Source organism: Pelophylax lessonae (genome assembly GCF_965119305.1).
Source record: "Pelophylax lessonae genome assembly, chromosome: 1".
NCBI lineage: Eukaryota > Metazoa > Chordata > Amphibia > Anura > Ranidae > Pelophylax > Pelophylax lessonae.
In genome coordinates, this window is record NC_138768.1 from 435,199,323 (window position 1) to 435,222,325 (window position 23,003).

Here is a 23,003-nt window from a genome sequence, read left to right on the forward strand (position 1 = left end):
TGTGACACTGTACCCAAATAAAATAAATGTCCTTTATTCCCACAAATAGAGCTTTCTTTGGTATTTGATCTTCTCTGCAGTTTTTATTTTTTTGCACTATAAACAAAAAAAGAGCGACAATTCTGAAAACAAAACAATATTTTTTATATTCTGTTATAAAACATTCCCATCAAAAAAAAATTAGAAAATCAATTTTTTTCATCAATTTAGGCCAATATGTATTCTGCCACATATTTTTGCTGATAAAAATCCCAATAAGTGTATATTGATTGGTTTGCACATAAGATATCACATCTACAAACTAGGGGAAAGATTTATGTCATTTTAATTTATATATTTATTTTTTACTAGTAATGGCAATGATTTTTAGCGGGACTGCAATATTGCAGCGGACAGATCGGATGCCTAACTGACACTTTTGACCATTTTGTGGGGACCAGTGACATTACTACAGTAATCAGTGCTAAAAATGTTCACCGTTACTGTACTAATGACACTGGAAGGGAAGGGGTTAACACCAGGAGCGATCAAAGGTTTAAGTGTGTCCCTACAGGATACTTTCTAACTGTGTGGGGGATGTACTCACTGGATGAACACAGACACCTGTGTTCCTAAATAGGAGGAACACAGGATCCCTGTGTTCATCACTGACGGAACAGCGGTCTGCATTGTTTACATCGGCAGACCGTCGTTCTGTCTCCATGGGGAGCGATTGCGGGTGCCCGGCGGACATCGTGTCCACCGGACCCACTGACTGGCTCACCCTCTAGCCAATCAGTGTGTGTGAGCGCCTTGGGCAGCGAGCGTGCTCCCCCACTCTCTGTTACACAAAGCGACATACAGGTACGTCGTTTCGCGTAATAGAGCCGACTTGCTGCAGTAAAATTGCGGCGGCTGGTAGGCAAGTGCTTAAAGGAGAAGTAGGGCCAAAGCTCTTTCCTACTTCTCCTGTGGGTTACAGGAGTGCACTTCGCTTTGCACTCCTGTAATCTGTATTCAGCCAACAGCGTGCTAAAGTCCGCTGTTGGCTTCCTCCTTTGCCTTGGCCTGGTCGAGAGACCTAAATCTCCCCCTATCTGACAATGAATGGGAATTGTTCTGTCGTTCGGTACATCAGGCATCAGTTAATGTAACTACCCAGGAAAAGGGATACAAAGTTCTCTCACGCTGGTACAGGACACCTGTCTGAATCCACAAGTTTCTCCCGGAGGTAACCGACATATGCTGGAAGTGCAGTGCTGCTACTGGAACTATGCTACATGTCTGGTGGACACGTGCCGCCTTGCAACCCTTCTGGGAAATGGTACATATAATCATAAAATATGTCACCTCAAATGACCTACACTTTTCACCAGAGCAATTCATGCTATACTACTCCTCTGTCCCGTGACACGCTTACAGAAAATCCCTAGCCATGCATATGCTGAATGCTGTGAAACTCTGCGTACCCTGCCATTGGAGATCAACTTCCATCCCATCGACCCGGGCATAGTTCCGTAGATTGAATCATATAGAAGAGATGGAAGAACTAATTAGCATCTCTCACGACAACATTTCCAAATTTACCACAACGTGATTCGAGGACTCTGACACCTACAAGACAGTCATGGGACACTAAACGAGAGCTTTTGACCTTTCTACCCTGCTCACTGTTACCTGCCACCTACTTCCGTCTGCTACCTAGGGGGTACGAACAAAATGGGACCTCCTCTCACCACAGTCTTCTCGTCCCCCACCCAACTCCTACCCTCCCACACCCCTTCCCCCCCAATTCCCCCCCTTCCCTTTGTGTTTTTTTTTTCTCTCCCCCGTACTCCCTCCTTGTCTCTTTCCTTATTTTACCTCCCCCTTCTACTTTCCTCTTTTCCTTCTCTGACTTTGCCACTTACCTTCCCTTACTTTCTAAATTTCCCTTCTGTGCCTTGTTCGCAATTTCTAGTCAGCTCCCTAGGCTATACCTATGCAAAGTCATCCTAACCTATCGATACACTGACCTCCATTGATCAACCTAGACTTACATACTCGATCAACCTGGCTAGCCCTTGCCTTCCCTTAGTACCGCTGTGGTGCATGAGTTTTATCCCTCATCGTCAAGGTGATTGGCCACCACCACCTGTTTGTAGCCATTTAACGATCATGGTTACCTTACTGAGACTTCTAGTGTATCTCCCTTCCATTGTTTCGATGTATAGCCATGCCTGTTATTGTACATGCACTTTTCTTATGTTTATGTGTGTTTTCTACATAAGTTACCCATATGAAAATTCTCTTTTTTGTACTCACATCATCTATGTATATAGTTTATTTTTTCTAAAAAAAAAAATGTTTATGGATTAAAAAAAAAGTCCGCTGTTGGCTTACCTTGCTAACTGGGCTGCTGAGAGCCTGAGCCAGCTGCCCCTGCCGCTTGCACAGTCGGATGCTCCAGTAAGTGCTGGAGAGGTAGAGCAGAGATCCAGTGATTAACAGTCATTGGCTCTTTGCTCACTGAAGACCAAGAACTGGGAAATCAGCAGTCTATGATCGCTCAGTTCTCGGTCTTCAAAGAAACGGGGACAGATGCAGCATCTAACCAATGCTGCATTCACCTGGGTGAGTTTGTGTGTTGTCATGGTCTTACCTTCTTGCTGTTCTCCTTCGTTTGACATGTGCTGGCGGCCATCTTGGTTTCTGGGTTTCTTGTAGCCTCCCACCCTGCAGCTCCTCCTTCCCACTGGGAGGAGGTGGATGCCTAGCTCATATATATAGGAGGTCTGTGGCTTCAGTTCCCTGCTTGGTCCTCCTGTGTTCACATGCTACTAAGACTGCTGCTACTTCTGGTTCCTGTTCCTGGCTTCGTCTGACTACCCTGTTGGTTCCTGATCCTGGCTTCGTCTGACTACCCTGTTGGTTCCTGATCCTGGCTTCGTCTGACTACCCTGCTGGTTCCTGACCCCTGGCTTTGCAAGACTCTGCATCGGTTTCGCCATCCGTTTGGACTTTTGCTTTATAGCTTGTTTTTCAATAAAGCTGTCTTATTTTCACTTATCTGTTGTTGTACGTCTGGTTCATGGTTCCGTGACATTAGGACCAAGCCATGAATTCTGACGGTACAGGGCCATCCTCACTACCCACGCTGGTTGCCAGACTTGATCAGCAGGATCACCTGTTGGGTCAGTTCGCCGTGGCGTTGCAAACCCTGCTTGAACGCACTGTTCATTTCGCTCCCATTGCCGATGGGTCGGTTGTCGCTCCTGGGTCCGCTCCTACTGCCGCTCCGGTTGTTGCGCCAGAGTCTACCCCGACACCTGTTGTTGCGCCCGCGGTGTTTCGGGGTATGTCCGGTTCTGCCCCCCTTCCACAGCGCTTTGGGGGAGAGCCAACTCAGTGCCGAGGTTTCCTTAACCAGGTGGGCATTTATTTCGAGTTGCTGCCACATGCCTTTCCTACTGAGAGATCAAAGGTGGGCTTCTTAATCTCGCTGCTCTCGGACAAGGCCTTGGCCTGGGCCAGCCCTTTATGGGAGAACAACAATCCGGTGGTTGCCGAGTTTTCCGGTTTTGTTGCTTCTCTTCGGAAGGTATTCGATGTGCCGGCTCGTGCTGCCTCTGCTGCGAAGCTCCTTATGTCCATCAGACAGGGTTCACGATCCGTAGCTGAATACGCCATTGAGTTTCGTACCCTGGCAGCAGAGGTGGGCTGGAATAATGAGGCTCTGGTCGCTGCTTTCTCTCATGGTCTCTCGGATGCCTTGAAGGATGAGGTTGCAGCTAAGGACCTACCAGTGGAGCTCGAGTCTCTTATTTCTTTCCTGATTTTGATTGACACCAGACTCAGGGAGAGACCTTCCTTTAAGGAGAGTCTGCGGAGGCCTCCTAACAGATTGGCGCCTACCTTTGTTGTCCCACCCGTGCCTCCCTCTCCTCCCACGCCTCCTGGGGATGACTTGTCTGGGGGTGAACCCATGCAGCTGGGGTTTGCTCGCCTGTCCGAGGGGGAGAGGGTACTCCGGAGACGCGAGGGCCGATGCATGTACTGTGGTCTCGGTGGGCATTTTCGGTTGGCATGTCCGAACCGTCCAGGGAAACGCTCGCACCTGAGATCCTGTCGGGGGCAGATCTTGGGTGGAGTCTCCTCGTCCCCGGTTTCCCGTGTTGACAAACCACTGATCACTGTTGTCCTTTCCTGGGTCGGGGGCTCGGTGACGACCCAGGCGTTGGTGGACTCTGGTGCTGGTGGTTTGTTCATTGATAGTGTGTTCGCTGCCGCCAATTCCATTCCTCTGCAGGCTCGAGGTTCTCCTCTGGCTCTTGAGGCGATAGACGGCAGACCCCTTCTGCCGCCACACGTGACTCATGAGACCCTTCCAGTGGGGTTAGCCATTGGTGCCGTCCACAGAGAGTCGGTCTGCTTCCAGGTTATTTCGTCTCCACACTACTCGGTGGTCTTGGGGTCTTGGGGTCTTGGGGTACCATTGGCTCCAGGAGCATAATCCGATTTTCGATTGGAGATCGGCCGAGATCCTCTCGTGGTCACCGCAGTGTGGGACTAGTTGCATCCTGTCAAGTTGCTGTGTACTTCCTCGGACTCTCTGTTGCCCCCTGAATACGAGGAGTACCGGGATGTATTCGATAAGGTGCGCGCGGTTGCCCTACCTCCGCACCGCCCATACGATTGTGCCATCGAGTTACAATCTGGTGCCGTTCCTCCTCGTGGCAAAGTCTATCCACTGTCGGTAGCGGAGAATGAGGCCATGGAGGAGTACGTGAGGGAGGCGCTTTCACGTGGACACATTCGCAAATCCTCGTCCCCGGCAGGGGCTGGATTTTTCTTTGTGAAGAAGAAGGGCGGTGAGTTGAGGCCTTGCATCGATTACAGGGGTCTCAATCGCATCACGATCAAGAACGCTTACCCGATACCCTTGATTTTCGAGCTGTTCGATCGCCTTAAAGGGGCCACGGTCTTTACCAAACTCGACCTGAGGGCGGCATATAACCTCGTAAGGATCAAGGCGGGCGATGAGTGGAAGACCGCGTTTAACACCAGGACCGGTCATTATGAATCCTTGGTTATGCCCTTTGGGCTGTGCAATGCGCCCGCAGTCTTTCAGGAATTCATCAACGATGTTTTCCGTGACCTGTTGCAGCAGTGTGTGGTGGTCTACCTGGATGACATCTTGGTATATTCTGAGTCCATGGAGACCCACATTCTGGATGTCAAACGAGTGTTGCAACGGTTACGAGAGAACAAGCTGTTCGGTAAGCTTGAGAAATGCGAATTTCACCGATCCCAGGTAACCTTCTTAGGTTACATCATTTCCGCTGAGGGGTTCTCCATGGATCCTGAGAAGGTTTCGGCTGTCTTACAGTGGCCCCAGCCCAGTGGTCTTCGCTCCCTGCAGCGCTTTTTGGGCTTCGCCAATTATTATCGGAAGTTCATCAGGGACTTTTCCATGCTGGCCAAGCCTCTCACGGATCTGACCAGGAAGGGCAGTAATTCCCAGGTCTGGCCGCCCGAGGCCATCCGAGCTTTTGAGGCTCTAAAGTCCGCCTTTGTGTCGGCTCCGATTCTGTCGCATCCCAACCCTGGGTTGCCCTTTGTCCTCGAGGTGGACGCGTCTGAGACGGGAGTAGGCGCCCTTCTGTCTCAGCGTAGAACACCAGAGGGTCCTCTGCTTCCTTGTGGGTTTTACTCCCGGAAACTGTCTTCCGCGGAGTGAAACTACCAGATTGGTGACAGGGAGTTATTGGCCATCGTGCAGGCTCTTAAAGAATGGAGGCACTTGCTCGAGGGTTCGGTGGTTCCGGTCCTCATCCTGACGGACCACAAGAATCTGACCTACCTCTCTGAGGCCAAGAGATTGACACCACATCAGGCCAGATGGGCTCTGTTCTTGTCACGTTTTAATTACGTGGTCTCCTACCTACCCGGTTCCAAGAACATCAGGGCTGATGCCTTATCACGGCAGTACTCCGACCTGTCCAGGGAGGAGTCGATTCCGACTTCGGTCATACCTCCGAATCAGATCCTGGCTGCCATTCGCACCAGCCTGACCTCTCCCCTGGGTGAGCAGATTTTGGCGGCTCAATCTGGTGCTCCCTCTGGGAGACCCAACGGCAGATGTTTTGTGCCTGAGGAGTTGCGCACTCGGTTGTTGCGAACCTACCATAACTCCAAGACCGCGGGGCATCCTGGAAAGAATCAGCTGTCCTGGGCTGTTTCACGTCTGTTCTGGTGGCCTTCCCTACGTTCCGACATCGCCGCATATGTAGCGGCATGCTCCGTTTGTGCCCAGAGTAAGTCCCCTCGGCACCTTCCGTTGGGCCTTCTGCAACCCTTAGCCACCGGGGAGCGCCCATGGTCACACCTGGGGATGGATTTCATTGTGGACCTCCCTGCATCCCGAGGCCATACGGTCATTCTCATGATTGTGGATCGGTTTTCCAAAATGTGTCACTGTGTTCCTCTCAAGAAGTTACCCTCTGCACAGGAGTTGGCCACGATTTTTGCCAGGGAGGTCTTCCGGTTGCACGGTTTGCCCAAGGAGATTGTGTCGGATCGGGGGAGTCAGTTTGTGTCCAGGTTCTGGCGCGCCTTTTGCTCCCAGTTGGGGATTCATCTCTCCTTCTCCTCGGCCTACCACCCTCAGTCCAATGGGGCCGCAGAACGATCCAATCAGGCCTTGGAGCAATTCCTTCGTTGCTATGTCTCCGATCACCAAGACAATTGGGTTGACCTCCTGCCTTGGGCTGAGTTTGCCAGGAACACGGCGGTGAACTCTTCCTCTGGGACGTCTCCCTTCATGGCCAACTATGGGTTCCAACCTGCCGTGTTACCGGAGGTATTCTCTCCCCAGGATATTCCGGCTGTGGAGGATCACCTTTCCGTCCTACGTGCTTCTTGGGTACAGATCCAGAAGTCCCTTGAGGTCTCTGCGCAGCGCCAGAGACTCCAGGCTGATCGCAGACGAGCGCCTGCTCCTTCCTACCAGGCCGGAGACCGTGTATGGTTGTCCACCCGCAACCTCAACCTTCGAGTGCCCACTCCCAAGCTGGCGCCTCGCTTTGTTGGTCCCTTCCGAGTGCTTCGCAGGGTAAACCCGGTAGCCTATGCCCTTGCGCTTCCTCCTGGCATGCGGATCTCCAACGTGTTTCATGTCTCCCTGTTGAAGCCTCTGGTGTGTAATCGTTTCACTTCCTCCGTTCCTCGGCCTCGTCCGGTCCGAGTGGGCAATCGTGAGGAGTATGAGGTGAGCAATATCCTGGACTCACGCCTGGTCCGCGGTCGGGTGCAGTTTTTGGTTCATTGGCGTGGTTATGGTCCAGAGGAGCGTTCCTGGGTTCCCTCCGCAGATGTCCATGCTCCTGCCTTGCTCCGAGCCTTTCACGCACGCTTCCCTCAGAAACCGTTCTTTACTCCGCGGAGGAGGGGCCCTTGAGGGGGAGGTACTGTCATGGTCTTACCTTCTTGCTGTTCTCCTTCGTTTGACATGTGCTGGCGGCCATCTTGGTTTCTGGGTTTCTTGTAGCCTCCCACCCTGCAGCTCCTCCTTCCCACTGGGAGGAGCTGGATGCCTAGCTCATATATATAGGAGGTCTGTGGCTTCAGTTCCCTGCTTGGTCCTCCTGTGTTCACATGCTACTAAGACTGCTGCTACTTCTGGTTCCTGTTCCTGGCTTCGTCTGACTACCCTGTTGGCTCCTGATCCTGGCTTCGTCTGACTACCCTGTTGGTTCCTGATCCTGGCTTCGTCTGACTACCCTGCTGGTTCCTGACCCCTGGCTTTGCAAGACTCTGCATCGGTTTCGCCATCCGTTTGGACTTTTGCTTTATAGCTTGTTTTTCAATAAAGCTGTCTTATTTTCACTTATCTGTTGTTGTACGTCTGGTTCATGGTTCCGTGACATTGTTTGTCCCTTTGTGTTTCTCTTTTAAACCAACCACCTTTGGTGGAATTTTTTTTACCTGCATAGTACTAAAAATAAAGTTGTGTAAACCGTTATAGGCTAGTCTGATTGCTAAAAAAGTAATACAGAGGGCCAGGGCCAGGATTGATATTGTGGTAACAGTTTGCTCAACAATTCACAAAATAAAGGGTTGAGTTACAAAAAATCAAGAAAAGTGGGCCAGGAGGCTGGTGAGAGCTTGCAATCTAAGGAAAGACAAAAAGCAGGGAGGAATCCTTGGAAAGATAGTTGCCACACTTCTCTATCAAGTTTGTTGATATGCTAAAGCACAGGTGTCAAACACAAGGCCGTGGGCCGAATGCAGCCCCCCATGCTATTTCATGTGGCCCTTAACCTCTCCTACAGCTGGGGCACCCAACTTGTCTCTTCCACCACCTTGTCTCTGTAGTCGGCAGAAGAGAGGATGGAACTCCTTTGCCAGATTCTGCACTCCTCTGTGCAGCTGCAGAAAGGCTTGTCTTTGCCCCACCTCCCCCCCTTCTAAGCAGTCTGTCCACAGAGAGGAGGGCAGAACTCCTCTACAGATCCTGCACCTCTCTGTGCAGCCTCAACACCACCTTGCCTCCCCTGGTCTCAGCATTTAGCAGCCTCTGGAAGCTGACTCCAGCCCTCTTCTGGTTCTCCTCCAGACCCTGCACTTCTTCCCAGATCCACCCACATCTTCTTCCTGGCAGCAGTACAAGGTAAGGGTGTGCATTGTGATGTAAAGAATGGTGGGTGACTCTTGACATCTCATGTAAGGTAAGGTGTAAGGGGGCATGGGTTGCTCTGGACATCTAATTTTACAGAAATAACCGGCCCTTTGAGGGCAACCATAATGCTGATTCGGCCCACGTTGAAATTGAGTTTGACATCCCTGTGCTAAAGCATACACTCATCTAAAATAGTTGCATTGCCAGTCCTATTAGGAAAGGGCATAGAGCTTTGAAATAAAACAGTTTTTGTGCCTTATTGGATAAGTTGAACTCTTACATTTATTCCTGGGTGCAGAGGACATTAAAGCCCAATTCTGGGTTCCCCCAACCGAATGTTAACTTTTTTATTTTTTATTTCTGCACTTACCTCTTCCAGACATCCCAAGTCTCCTGCGAGGTGCAGGAGTCTCCCGCATTTGAGCTGCGGCTCCCTGACACCCGCAAGTGCCGTGCGATATCCCGCTGTCAGCTGTCAGAACGGAGCCGATGCTTCTTGTATAGTTCCAGCTCCGTCCTGTTACAAATGCACTCCACCTGTGAGAGGAGAGATACAGGAAGCATCGGCTATGCATGCTTCTTCCAGCGCCGCTCCTCACATTTTGTTGATCATGTGTCTCAGAGAAGCCAACATTTCCCGCCAGCAGTACCCACCAGCAGTACCAGCCAGCAGTACCCACCAGCAGTATCAGCCAGCAGTACCCACCAGCAGTACCCTCCAGCAGTACCAACCTGTCATATAAAAGCTGCATGATCAGTGCAGCAGGCAATAGGCTGCAGCATTGATCTGTGTATTCTGACAGTGGGGGAGTCTCCCCACTTTCGGAATACAATGGGGGAATACGGTCCTTTTTTTTTTTTCATTCAACCCGCTGGTTGAAAGAAAAATACTTACCCATATATGGCTGGCCATAGACTGCACCCAGTAACAGATACACACCCTCCACTTAAAAGTGAATTGAAAGAGAAAGTATGGATGAGGAAACTTGTGCTACGAGGGGTGTGGCTGTTACCCAATTCTACCAGCATAGACCACTGGAGTAGGAAGGCAGGAATTGCATTTCCCCAAAGAGAAAAAAAAGATTGAGGGCATTTCAAAATAAAAACCTGTTAAAAATGTTTACACAGGGTGCTTACAAGGCTGTTAAGAGAATAAAATGTGTCAGGCTTCAATTGTATCCTTCTGGGTTTTAAATCCTCTAGATAACCGCAAAAGTAATTTAATAAAAAACATAAGCCCAGCCTAGAAAGGTGTATTTTCTGGTTTGTGCTTTTATGTTACAAGCATTGTGTTAGGGTATAGCAGACAATACAGTAAATAGTAACACAATAGGTAATTTGACAGTAAATTGACACTAAACATGCAATACTGCAGGGATAAGCAAGTGGAGGCATGAAAGACAGAGTAGGCATGCAAAGTAATTTTCAAGGGCATCTGGAAGATCTTCATTGCATGTTAGCAGGCCCAGACTGGTCCACGGGCCCATGCTCCCTGTGAAAACAGCACCAATTGCCAGCTCACTAGGCTGTCAGTTACAAAGCCTCACCTGTCTCTCTGCACCTGCAGCCTACCCACCCCCCGTGACACTTTAGAGAGACCCACCTGACATTACTGACCTTCATGTGCCAGACCCTCCTCCTAGTATCACTGTAGGTTAGCCTGGTAGCTGTAGAAGAAGAAGAAGCCCACCCATCTATCTTCTTCCTCATCCTAGTCAAACTGCCAGCTGCCATAGGTAGAAATGTAAACCTCCCCCCTGCATTTTAGTTGGGCACGGGAATTGAGGCAGATCTGAGGTCTGAAAGTGCAGGGTGTGGGATGGTTTGAGGTCAGGGCAAGCTATTGTTTACAGTGTCTACGTTTGGATCTGTGCACCCGTTTCATCCACATGTCAGATTTTGACATGCAACTGTGTCTGTGAAGCCGATACAACTGCATCCACTTTTATTGGTTCCTGGCATGCATCCTCAAGGTGAATTCACACGCAGCAGACAACTTCTCAGCATGGAGAACAGGATTTAGTGCCCACCTGAATGAGCCCCTAAAATTAATTTATCAATGTTACCAAAGTCAACATCCCATATACAGTGCTTTTTTCCTTTCCAGTTATTTTGATATAGAAGGCCTAAGCTGAAGTTTTTTTTTTTTTTTTTTTTAAACAATATACTGATTTTTCTCATAAAGTACAGCAGAAACCAAAGAAATATGGAGGCTGCCATTACTAAAGTCCTTCTGAAAAGGCTAGTTGCATGGCTATCTCAGTCTTCAATACGGCTATGGTGTGGGACTTTAACGGCAAACACACTTCCACAAGTAGATAAAAATAAATCGTTTTATTAAACAAGGTTTAAAATTGATCTTACATAGATCGAACGGGTATAAAGGTCACATAGGTTGTACAGATAGTGTAGATGGGTATAATTAACAAAAAAGAAATGATGAGACTTGTATTGCATATACTCAAAGGTACATATTAGCTTCTTGAAGGAAATCCTCCCACCCGACGCGTTTCAGGCACGCAGGCCTTTCTTCAGGGGTCTGAAGTGGGGAGATTTGTGATTTCCTGTAAGCTACTGAAGAAGTGACAAGAGAGTCACGGCTGTTAAATGAAAGGAAAGAAAAGAGTTCCGCTGTGCAGGATACCGACGTGGGCGCCAACTGGGTCCCTGAGGCTGCAGGACATCCGCCGCTGCTGACACTGCAAATTCATCCGCAACTACTCCCTAAGGAACCAACAGGGAGACCTATTCCCTTAACAAAAATTACATCACCTCTGAACAATATCAGAAACAAATAAAACTTCCTCTACCTTTCGACTCTCAGTGGAACAGACACTCCACAACCCCTTTAAGCATAGGTGCTGAGACAACTACCAGAAGACGCCAGTGTGACCCCAACCTAGGCATCCTCGCTGGGGCCACATACGGGAGGACCTGCAGCCTCAGGGACCCAGTTGGCGCCCACGTCGGTATCCTGCACAGCGGAACTCTTTTCTTTCCTTTCATTTAACAGCCGTGACTCTCTTGTCACTTCTTCAGTAGCTTACAGGAAATCACAAATCTCCCCACTTCAGACCCCTGAAGAAAGGCCTGCGTGCCTGAAACGCGTCGGGTGGGAGGATTTCCTTCAAGAAGCTAATATGTACCTTTGAGTATATGCAATACAAGTCTCATCATTTCTTTTTTGTTAATTATACCCATCTACACTATCTGTACAACCTATGTGACCTTTATACCCGTTCGATCTATGTAAGATCAATTTTAAACCTTGTTTAATAAAACGATTTATTTTTATCTACTTGTGGAAGTGTGTTTGCCGTTAAAGTCCCACACCCTAGGGGGACCCCCCATTCTGCTTGTTCAGTTTACAGGGATGTTGGCAAACCACTTCTAAGCTTTCATATAGCTGGGGTATTCAACTTCTAAATCAATACGGCTATGTTACAGACCCAGAAAAAGCATTCAGCAAGTAAATGACGTAGATAAGTCATATTTCCTTATCCCTTGTTCCAGCTGAGGAACATATAGAACATATTGAAGCAAAAGCATCAAAATGACAATCAAGCAACTAGAACTTTTCAAGGAAAGGTCCTCAGTAGCAGTCTTTCAGATTATTTTGATGTACTTCAACTCTGGTCACCGTGAAGGATTAGAAATACAGCTAAGTTGTAAGTACAGGAGCCTCTTGGGGTAATTGTGTGAAAGCATAACAGCTCATCTTTAGACCCGGTTCACACTAGCGCGACTTGTCAGGCGACTTGGTCGCCTGACAAGTCACGGTGGGTCGCCTGCCATAGATTAGCACAGGACCCGTTCTAATAGGAGCAACACAAGTTGCTCCGACTTAGAAAAAGGGTTCTGTACTACTCTGGGGCGACCTGCATTGACATCAATGAAATGAAGTCCGTGCATGTCGCGCCGAGGTCGCAGTGCATGCTGTGCACCGCGACTTCACAGGTCGCCCCAGCAAGTAGCGTCGCCCCTATGTGAACGGGGTCTTATTTGCAAGTGTTGTGGCAACTTTGTTAAATGTATCTAGTTTATAGAAAAATATGAAAACCATACCCCATTTTGTAAAAAATAAATTAATAATAAAAATGGCAGCCTACAAGGAGAAAGGGATCAATGATGGTCTTTGTACATGATGAGTCAATCTTTATTTTTACAACAGGGCCTAGTGGCTATTGAAAACAGGGTGTCAGAATGCACCATCGGTCCACATAATGGTTTCACTGATCACAAGCACAGTCTAGTATACAAATCATAACAGGTTTATTGCTGCAAAGCTCAAAGAGCAGACTTGGCTATCACAGCTCTAGCAAACTGAAGAAGCCAGCAGGCAATTGAAGTGAATTAGAAACACTGTTTTGCTAGATGAGCAGTAGCTAATGCACTGTGGTAATCCAAATGGGTGAAGTGTCATTAAAAATGCATGTCATAATGCACTCCCATTCATCTTTCCCCTGTATACTTCATAAGTAACAATAAAGTTATTTCAGCAGTTGTTTGGAACCACACAAAAAATGACATATTGAATGTCCAGTCTGCAATCATTTTTTGGATTATTCTTCAGGAATTAATGATTACACTATTGACGCAGTATTACCAAATAACTAGAGCATATTCTTCTTTATTTCCCCTTCACGCCAGCTCATTTTGTTTCCTAGATGCTGAGGCATTAATAAAAACCTTACATTTTCCCTTTTACCCCAACCTACCCCCCTGCACCCCCGCACCCCTGCACCAGCTGCCTAGGCTTATATTTGCATTTCTAAACTTTCTACAGCTATGTAAGTGATATGGCAGTTTAAAAGCAATCACTATTTCTGCATATATTTCATTTATGAATGCAACATAAAGGGAGATAAATTAGAGAGGAGAAGGAAAGAGTGAAAGGCAACTGAGAACACACTCAGAAAAAGCCCCTGTCATCTAAAGCTGTTAACAAATAAAAGGCTCCTCAACACTCACTTTCTGCTTAGTAATGCTTCCTTCAGTCTCTCTGCACTGTCCTTCCCTGGCCATTGCTGTTCTGAGTAAAATGAGGCCCAGCAATATTCAACTCACTTTTTGTGAGCTCAGGTTGTCATGGACACACCCCCTTAGGGTTGGGGCTCACAATATTACTGCACAGAACGGAATTTAATTGTCATCCCATGAATGTGCCATTCTGTGCAGGAGTAAGAACTGTCCACTACCGGAGGGAAGAAAAGGAGGAAGAGGATTCTGATTGTCATGTGACCAAAGAGAAGAATAGAAAAAGGTATGTACACAAAAAAAAAAATGATTAACTAATATACCCCCAAGCCAATTGTGACATTTTTGTCATACGTGTAAAAAATCTGCATTTGTTTGCTAGAAAATTACTTAAAACCCCCAAACATTATTTATTTTTTGAAAGCAGAGTACCCTATAGAATAAAATGGGGGTTGTGAGGAGGGTGGGAAGGGATGATGGAAATGAGAGCATAGTGTGAGGAGAGTAGAATCAGGGAGGTAGCCACATGTGGTTCCTCCCGACTCTTCCCCTTAAATCATTATAATATAGTTTACTCATTTCTTTTAGTTTTGTTCTTATTAACCATGGTTTTATTGATGCTCATTTATTTTCTGTGTTTGTAAGTACCATTCCAATAAATGTTCACAATTGTTTGAACATACTTCACTATATACCTCTTCTTTCATTATGGTGGTCAACTCCTTTTGTATTGGGGGCTTTACATTGTGGAGTGTGTTCCTTTTTGGACGAGTAATGTGGCGCTCCGATTACTGACTTCCTGTATGACGGGGTTGATTCCATCTAGCTACATCCCTGTGTAGAGCCATCCGCCTGTGATTTGATGCTGGAGTTACTACATGCTTGTTTATAATTTCCTTCTGGTGAGGAGATTAGTTTTACACCAGAGGCGTAACTAGAACCTTCAGGGCCCCGGTGCAAGAAACCATGAAGGGCCCCCCGGGCCCCTGGCCAGGGCCCTTCCCTTCAAGCCTGGGGCTCTTCCCACTGATCTTTGGACCCTTTACTATCCTTGCGGGCCCTTTATTACGGTCCCGCAGCGGGACCCTTTCACAAGTCCTGCAAAGACACTAGAACCCAAGTGAACTGGATGGAAGGAGTGGTGGGGGCAGCATACAGAGGAACCAATGTCCTTCATTCTCCTCCTGCAGCTACAGGAGGAAAAAGGAGGACAGTGATTTCTCTACATGCTGCCCCCACTGCCCCTCCTATCCATGTGTACAGGGGAGCCGTGCAGGCCCCCTGGAGCATGGGGCCCGGTTGCAATTGCACCCCCTGCAACCCCTGTAGTTACGCCCCTGCTTTACACTGTGGTGTGGTATGGTGTGCTTTTAACTCACAATGAAGCTGGTGCGGGGTCTCATCTTTTCCTTTTACCATATATTGTGGACTGCTGATTTTAGGGCCTCATAAGGAGTTGTATATTTTGCTCTTGTTATGTTATAGTGTTTTGTTGTTTTGTTTTTTCTTCTCCCCACTACCATAGGAGAATGTGGGTGGTTGACGGGGATGGAGGAGGGGGGGGTGGGGTTGGGGAGGGACTAGGTTGAGAGGTCAGGTAGACCTTAGACAAGGGGTCTTCAAACTATGGCCCTCCAGTTGTTCAGGAACTACAATTGCCGACATGCCTATTCATGTGAATGTCAGAGTTTTACAATGCCTCATGGGATATGTAGTTCCGCAACAGCGGGAGGGCCGTAGTTTGAGGATCCCTGCCTTAGACCATAGTTGGGAGGAAGAGCGAAAATGTACTTATGTTTTGTCTTCACTTGTCTCTTGCCCCTTTTTCCCTCTGTGGTTTTAGGGTAAGAAGTATGATATATATGGATGTAAGGATATGCTTCTTTTAACTACGGTATATATATATATATATTGTGGCGTATATGAAATCCTTTGGGTTTCTTAATGTTTTTTCTTTTGCTTATTTCAGGAATACTACCTGTGTTTTTGATTGTTTTGTATTGTTGTATGTCTTTTTAAAATTGAATAAAAAGAATTGAACAAAATAGTGGTTGTTGCAGTTTTTTATGTTGCACAATATTTACATTGTAAAAGAGCATATTCCACATTTCTTTATTTTTTCCCAAATTTTTCCAGAAAAAAAACAAAAAATGGCTTTGAAAAATGAAAAACTGAAAAAACTTTTTTTCCCAATATTGCAGTTTTTTTCCAGGTCTTCCCATTTCTACTTACCTATGGTAAAAAAAAAAAAATATGGATAACAGCCAAGAGAAAAAGGTCTCAGGTGTAAATGGCAGAAATTAGATCCTCTCTGCTGGATTAATGAGCTTTCTAACCGTGATAGATTGTTGTAGCATAGAAATATCAAGGTTGGAGTTACGATTTTTACATTTTATTACCTATAAATAAGGCCTATTCAGATATTTCCACTGCATTGCCACATGTTATCACACGGCAAGTTAATTCACTACAATGTGTTTTTGTTAAACAGAACTGTAGCTTTTTTTTTTTAAATTAGCCCACATCACACAGGTGGGTTACTTTGGTTCACTGAAATGCACAAGGTTGTGGTGAGCTGGCAAGTGTGATAGGGCCAGTTTCCTGCATTACCACGCATTGTGATAATGTGTGGCTGAACAAGCATTTTAGCAATGGTGACCACAATGTAGTGATATAAATAGAGACCTAGTATCTTATGGAAAGAAGTGCTGGAAGGCTGCACTATGCCAGGCTCTTCCATTTGGGAGGAAGCTCTGTAGCCGGCTCAGATGATGGCAGAATTCCATCTCTTGGTAGTGTCTCAGAATTCTTTAGGATAACATGGTGTCTGTAGGGTGTTATAAGTATAGGGGTACCACCGAAAGGGCGCTGATAAATGATAATTAAACATGATAAAATTATAGTCACTGCACCTTTCCTGATAAAAGCAACACAGAAGATGATGATGACCAGTGTTCTTTTCCTGATGGTGCAGAGGCTGCCAGCACACACACAATAGTGACTCCATGCAGACTGACCCAAAAACCAGTCTAGGGGAATGTATTTTTTAACTACTTAAGCTCCGTTTTACATGACCAGGGCATTTTTACCTGGAAATGCCGTACCACATACATGTACGTGATCCGGTGCAGAGCAGCCACCCTGCCACAGTATTTTTACAATGGGGTGATCCGCAAGTGGCTACGTTTGGATGCTGTTGAACATGTAATTGGGGAGGAGTATAGGGTATGGGATACTCCAATAAGTGCAAGTTTCAAAAGGTAGAATACTAACTTCACTGCCCTGTAGATAGCGCTTCTTGATACCTGAGACTAGAAGGAATGTCCAAATCAAGGACACTGTAAAGGCTGTACTCTGTAAGGCTACACTGGCCTTTATATCCTTACACCACCTACATCACCCAGATCAGCCACTGAATAGATGTGCAGACTTAGCTTCCTCTTGCTTTCTAATAGAGTGTTAGTAGACTGGATCCTGAAGGGTGAGTCCAAGGGGTATCATTGTAGTTGCGGGTAAGGGTTCTTCCACAGCCGAGACCCTGATGAGAATCAATGTAGATCAGCAGCAAGGCCATCAGAGATGGTCCCAGCTGGTGAATCTCCTAGACCAGATGGGTAGGACTGGATACTCAGCTAAAGCTAGGCCCCTAACAGGCTTTTGGGCCTAGCAGCATAAACAGTCCAGCAGCAACTCCTTAGGCCACAGCCTGAGGTAAGAAAGCTGGCACATAGCCTCCCCAAATATTTTTATCCTCCCCCATCATGCCCCTGTGGCCTGAACATTTTACTGGGATAGCTAGGGGAAATATGAAAATGTATAACTCAGCCTGGCAGGGAAACCTCGCACTATAGGCAGTAATGCAAGTGACATCTACTGGCAACAGTTAGAAATCCGAATGTGATCCATTTAACTGAAAGGGGCCGCATTGCAACTGCCAAGCAAGTGCAATGGATGTGGCTGCAGTGCTTCGGGCATTTAGAAGTTAAAACAGGTGATGAGGAGGTGACATAATGCCACCTCACTGCCTGTCAAATGCCCTCAGATCGCTCTTCAAGGGGAGTAAATGAGTGTAAATGAGCTGTTAACAGGATTCTCTAAAAAGAGAAAACGAATCTTCCTAATGGCCACAAATACATCATTAAAAATCTGACAGGTGTTCTAATACAAATTGAAAATAAATTGTTGCCTTTGGGTCCCTTCCACACTAGCAGTTTTTCAGATGGACCCAATCGGGCCCTCCAGTCTCCTTTATGGACCTCTGATCCCACCCTATCTGCTAAAAACAGATCCATCTGGTGGATCGGATGGCAATCGGGGGTAAACAGAGAGGCGATCCATTTACATCCGACCATACAAGAGAGTGGGCTGTGTCTGTGTCCACTCTGCATAAGCTGCCTGGATCTAAGGACAGAGTTCAACAGAGCCCACCCGATTTGGAAGGGGCCTTAGTTCAACTTTATTAAAAAAATATTGTCCCCCCCCCCCCCCCAAAAAAAAAATTATTGTGTTAAGTGTAAGCGCATCACAGTAAATAATGTTGAATTTTCAAAAAAGATTGTTGCTAAATAGTTTGAATAAGAGCATTATAATAAAAATATGTTTTTGTTGTGCCTTGAGAAGATAATAACTGGTTATTGAATGCAATCTACAATATTTAATTGATAATCAGCAGAAGGAAATTAACTTTGAGTTTTAATGGAGCTGCTGTTTTCTTTGTTGCTAACTGCAGGCAGAGTTTATTTATAAGCCAAAATAATGTCTGATGGCTGAAAGTAGAATGGCAAAAAACTACTGCTGTAAATGTATGCATGATTAATATATAACAATGAGTGAAATAGTAATAAAGCAGAACTATAAGCAGATAAAAAAGACACATGTTTAATCCAGTTCTATGTTCATTAAAAAGTCCTTGTAATTCCTTGTAAAGCAATATTTCAGACTGGTAGTTCAAGCAATGTAACTACATTCACAATATAGCATTTTGTGAATGTGGGCAAACACGACCCACGCAAATGCATGTATTTGTGTGTTGTTGCGCCATACTTATAGAGCAGCCCATTTGTTTCAATGGCCTGCCCTATGCAAAACAAATGCAGGAAAGTAGTTTATGTACCGTTTTGAGCTTTTGAGCTTCTGGCTATGTTCACTGTGATCCGACATAGTAGTACAACTTCCGATCCAACTCTGCCCTGCTACTTCATATCTGACTTCCATGCGACTTCAATGAACAGGATGCGACTTTGATCCGACCTTGAGATGATTGCCACTTGTCCCTTTGACCAATCAAAACAATTCCTTTGCTTCTGGTTTAAAGGAAACCTCTAACCAAATTAAAAAAAAAAAAATGGCTTGGGGTCCCCTTCAGATCCACACCAGGCCCTTTGAGTCTGGTATAGATCGTAGGGGGGGAACCCCACGCCGAAATTGAAAGAAAGAAAAAAAAAAACAGCGTGGACACCCCGTAGACCATACCAGACCCTTCAGTCTGGTATGGATTTTGAGGGGAAACCCCACGCCAAAAAAAAAAAAAAACACTTGGGGTCCCCCCAAAATCCATACTAGGCCCTTATCTGAGCACGCAACCTGGCAGGTAAGGAAAGGGAGGGGGGACGAGCCTAGACCATACCAGGTCAAATGGGGACATGGGGAGTTGGGTGCTTTGAGGCAGGGGGGCTCTTCTTGACAGCAGTGGTTGTTGGGGTCTGAGAGCAGGTGGCTTATCGCAATCTGGAAACCCCTTTTAACAAGGGGGCCCCCAGATCCCGACCCCCCATGTGAATGAGTATGGGGTACACTGTATCCCTATCCATTCACCTCCAAAAAAGAAGTGCAGTGTTACAAAAAAACAAAGAGACAAATTTTGTCCTTTATTAATTGAAGAACGTCCCCTGTCGTAGGTCCAAGGTGTCTTCTTCCTCTGGTGCGGTCATCTTCCTCCGGTCTTCTCCCCCCACTGTCTTCTTCCTCTGGTCTTCTCCCCCTGCTGTCTTCTTCCTCCGTTCTTGTTCCCCTAGTGATGTCTTCTCCCTTCGCCGATTTCTTCTTTTTCTTCTTCTTCCTTCCACCCCCACCATCCCGCTCAAAAAAAAAAAAAAACTATGCTGCTCTGATGCTGGCTCCCGTGGTTATGTCAGCGACAGTGTCTGTCAGTACTTATATAGCTATGTGGGGTGTCCATCTGGTGAAGTCATGCGAAAATCCTACCCCTTGTGACGTCCCCACCTGGGCAATGATGGGGAGGTGACATCACAGGGGGTGGGGCATGGAGGAGAAGAGCGGAAAGGGTGGGCATAGTCGGCACTCTATCTATTAACCCCCACTGCACTGGAAGATTACGGTGGCAATGGTCAGGGGAGGTTTCAGCTAATGCAGAAACCAGCAGCACAAGAGAGACATTGTTTTGACTGTAAGTAGGGGACATTACACTTAGGGTGTAAGGCTATTTTTTAAATTGCTAAACCTCTGAAAGTGATCTGCAGTGTAAAGTTTTTCAGATGTGTTTAAGAGGCAGGAAGGAGGTTATATATCACCTGTAAATTCTGTGCCACTGCACTGCAATCATGTGCATTGCACAAGCTTGAGGGACAGTTTTGGTGCAGCAAATTTGCTTGAATGGGTCACACTGGCAGCAGATGATCAGTATAGCTGCAGCATATGTAGACCCCTGTCTGGCTGCCTTTGCAGCTTAAGGGGGGTGGGTGTTTGATAAAAACGAGATTTATCTGCCTGGTTTTACCACCCCCCCCCCAGCTAAGAGTCTAAACAACTCTTCACCTTTTGAGTTCAGGTCTACTTTAAGCCCAGGTTCACACTGCATGTGATTCACACAGCAATCGCATCGCATTCCTGTGCAAATGCGATTATTTGCGGTGCAATTTGAGCCATTCACTTTGAATGGCTCAAATCGCACAGCATCTGTGTAAAAAAAGGTGCAGGCAGTTTTTTCTTTGTTTGCACTAGAACTGTTTCCCATGGGAATTTACACCCATGCGATCCGGTGCAGGCAAACGCACTGCGTTTTGTGACCTGCTTTTGAAGTGTAGTTAACTTTTAATTGACACCCGTAGGAGATCGCATGAACACAGTGGGATTGCTATGCGGTGTTGGAAATGCAAAGGAATTGCTATGTTTCCCGCACTGCATCAGTGTGAACCAGGGCTAAATTCAGCTGTAATATATTGGTGGCTATGATGTATTTGTAGATGCATGAATAAGAATATGTTTTAACAACACCCTTAGTGGATATTTATAAAACATCTCGTAATTTAAGAAACACTCACCAGTACCTAAGAGTCAGGACTTCCCACATTTAAAAATAACCTGGCTCAGCTCCATATCACCCTTTATGGTTCAAGCGCTGTAAAAAATCAATATGTTTCTCAGGATGAATTGTTGCATTGTGAATTCAATTGGCATTTCTATTTAAAACACCGGATTATTGTCGTATAAGATTTCTATTGCTGTAGATGCAACTATCGTGCTCAAAAAATAATTTCCCTGCTAAATATAACTAAAAACAATGAATGTAGTAATTGTGCAGAACCTACATACTTACATATAAATACAGTTATTACTAGGCATTGGGCAATGATCTTTTAGCCCCTCCTCCCCAGTCAAATATTAGAAGAAAAAAAAACACACACTCAAGTTATTATTCTTGTTCAATCTTATTTTATTAAAAGAGTAAGCAAAACAAATCTTGCATACATGTATTACAAGCATAACACAATAAAACGTAGGTAAAGTATGATCTCTCAAATGTTAAAACAAGCTCAAAGAGCAGATCAAGAGTCAGTAGATATGTGAAACAAAAAAAAACATGACAATTATGAATATACATAAGGGGTGCGCATCTTCACTGGTCTCACGCTTCGATTCAATTATCCTATTAACGTTTCGATTCCGCGATGCATCGCGATTACTGCCGGCATTTTTGTATCCAAAAATTCAAGCAGTCGGAAGAACTCCATTTTTTTATTGTCATTTGCTCTTAGCGCAATATCCTATTTGGGGAGGATAATTTTCATAACCATCCCAAAAGAGGGCTACAAGTTACAGGGATAGTGGTGGAGGGATGAGATCAGGCAAAGGGATGGTGGAGGAGGAATGAGATCTGGCAGAGGGATAGTGGTGGGAGGAATGGGATCAGGCAGAGGGATAGTGGTGGAGGGATGAGATCAGGCAGAGGGATGGTGGTGGGAGTAATGTGATCAGGCAGAAGGATGGTAGTAGAGGGATGAGATCAGGCAGTGGGATAGTGGTGGAGGGATGAGATCAGGCAGAGGGATGGTGGTGGAGGGATGAGATCAGACAGAGGGATAGTGGTGGGAGAAATGGGATCAGGCAGAGGGATGGTGGTGGAGGGATGAGATTAGGCAGAGGGATGGTGGTGGGAGGAATGGGATCAGGCAGAGGGATAGTGGTGGAGGGATTAGATCAGGCAGAGGGAAAGTGGTTGGAGGAATGGTATCAGGCAGAAGGATAGTGGTGGGAGGAATGGTATCAGGCAGAGGAATGAGATCAGGCAGAGGGATGGTGGTGGGAGGAAAGGGATCATGCAGAAGGATGGTGGGGAGAGATGAGATCAGGCAAGATGGATGGTTGTGGAGGGATGAGATCAGGCAGAGAGATAGGGTTGGGAGGAATGAGATCAGGCAGAGGGATGGTGGTGGAGGGACGAGATCAGGCAGAGGGATAGTGATGGGGGAATGAGATCAGGCAGAGGGATAGTGGTGGAGGGAGGAAATCAGAGAGAGGGATAGTGATGGAGGGATGAGATCAGGCAGAGGAGTAGTGGTGGAGGGATGAGATCAGGCAGAGGGATAGTGGTGGAGGGATGAGATCAGGCAGAGGGATAGTGGTGGAGGGATGTGATTAGTGACACTGGCACTCGCTTGCTTTCAGTGTCAGTCGATTCCCCCTCCTTCATGCTTTGTGTGTCTGTGCTTCTCTTCTCCCTTTTGGTGCCTCCAGTGACGTTTCAGCTCCTCCTCCTTCACTCTACTGGCTGCATCAGCTGACTTTCTGCTCCTGTGTCCATCTGGAAGGGGAGGGGACTTTAGTCACCAGGCAGGCTCTGCCTCTGTGTTTCTTCAGAAGAGCGTCGAGCATGGAGCGCCGAATGACGCCATCGGCTATCGATTAGGCCGACTCTCAGCATCGATAGGGAATCGCGGACATCTGAATCGTGATGCATGGATGCTGCGATTATATTCAACACTCCTAATATACATAGCACCAACGTCAACATTGTGGGTGTCATTAATGAATAATAAGCATTAAGACATCATGAAGTACATTGAAACACTGCTGCTCTAGAAAAGGGTATGCTTTAGGGATCGCACTTTGTCAAAATGGAAGGGGAAAAGGTATGAAATGATTGCTCAAA

General features: G+C 46.5%; 1 protein-coding gene across 1 annotated transcript in view; it reads right to left on the bottom strand.

Moving 5' to 3' along the window:
- Positions 1–23,003, bottom strand: part of FRMPD1 (FERM and PDZ domain containing 1) — a 293,024-nt gene that overhangs the window by 175,780 nt on the left and 94,241 nt on the right. The gene's annotated exons all lie outside the window — the stretch shown is intronic.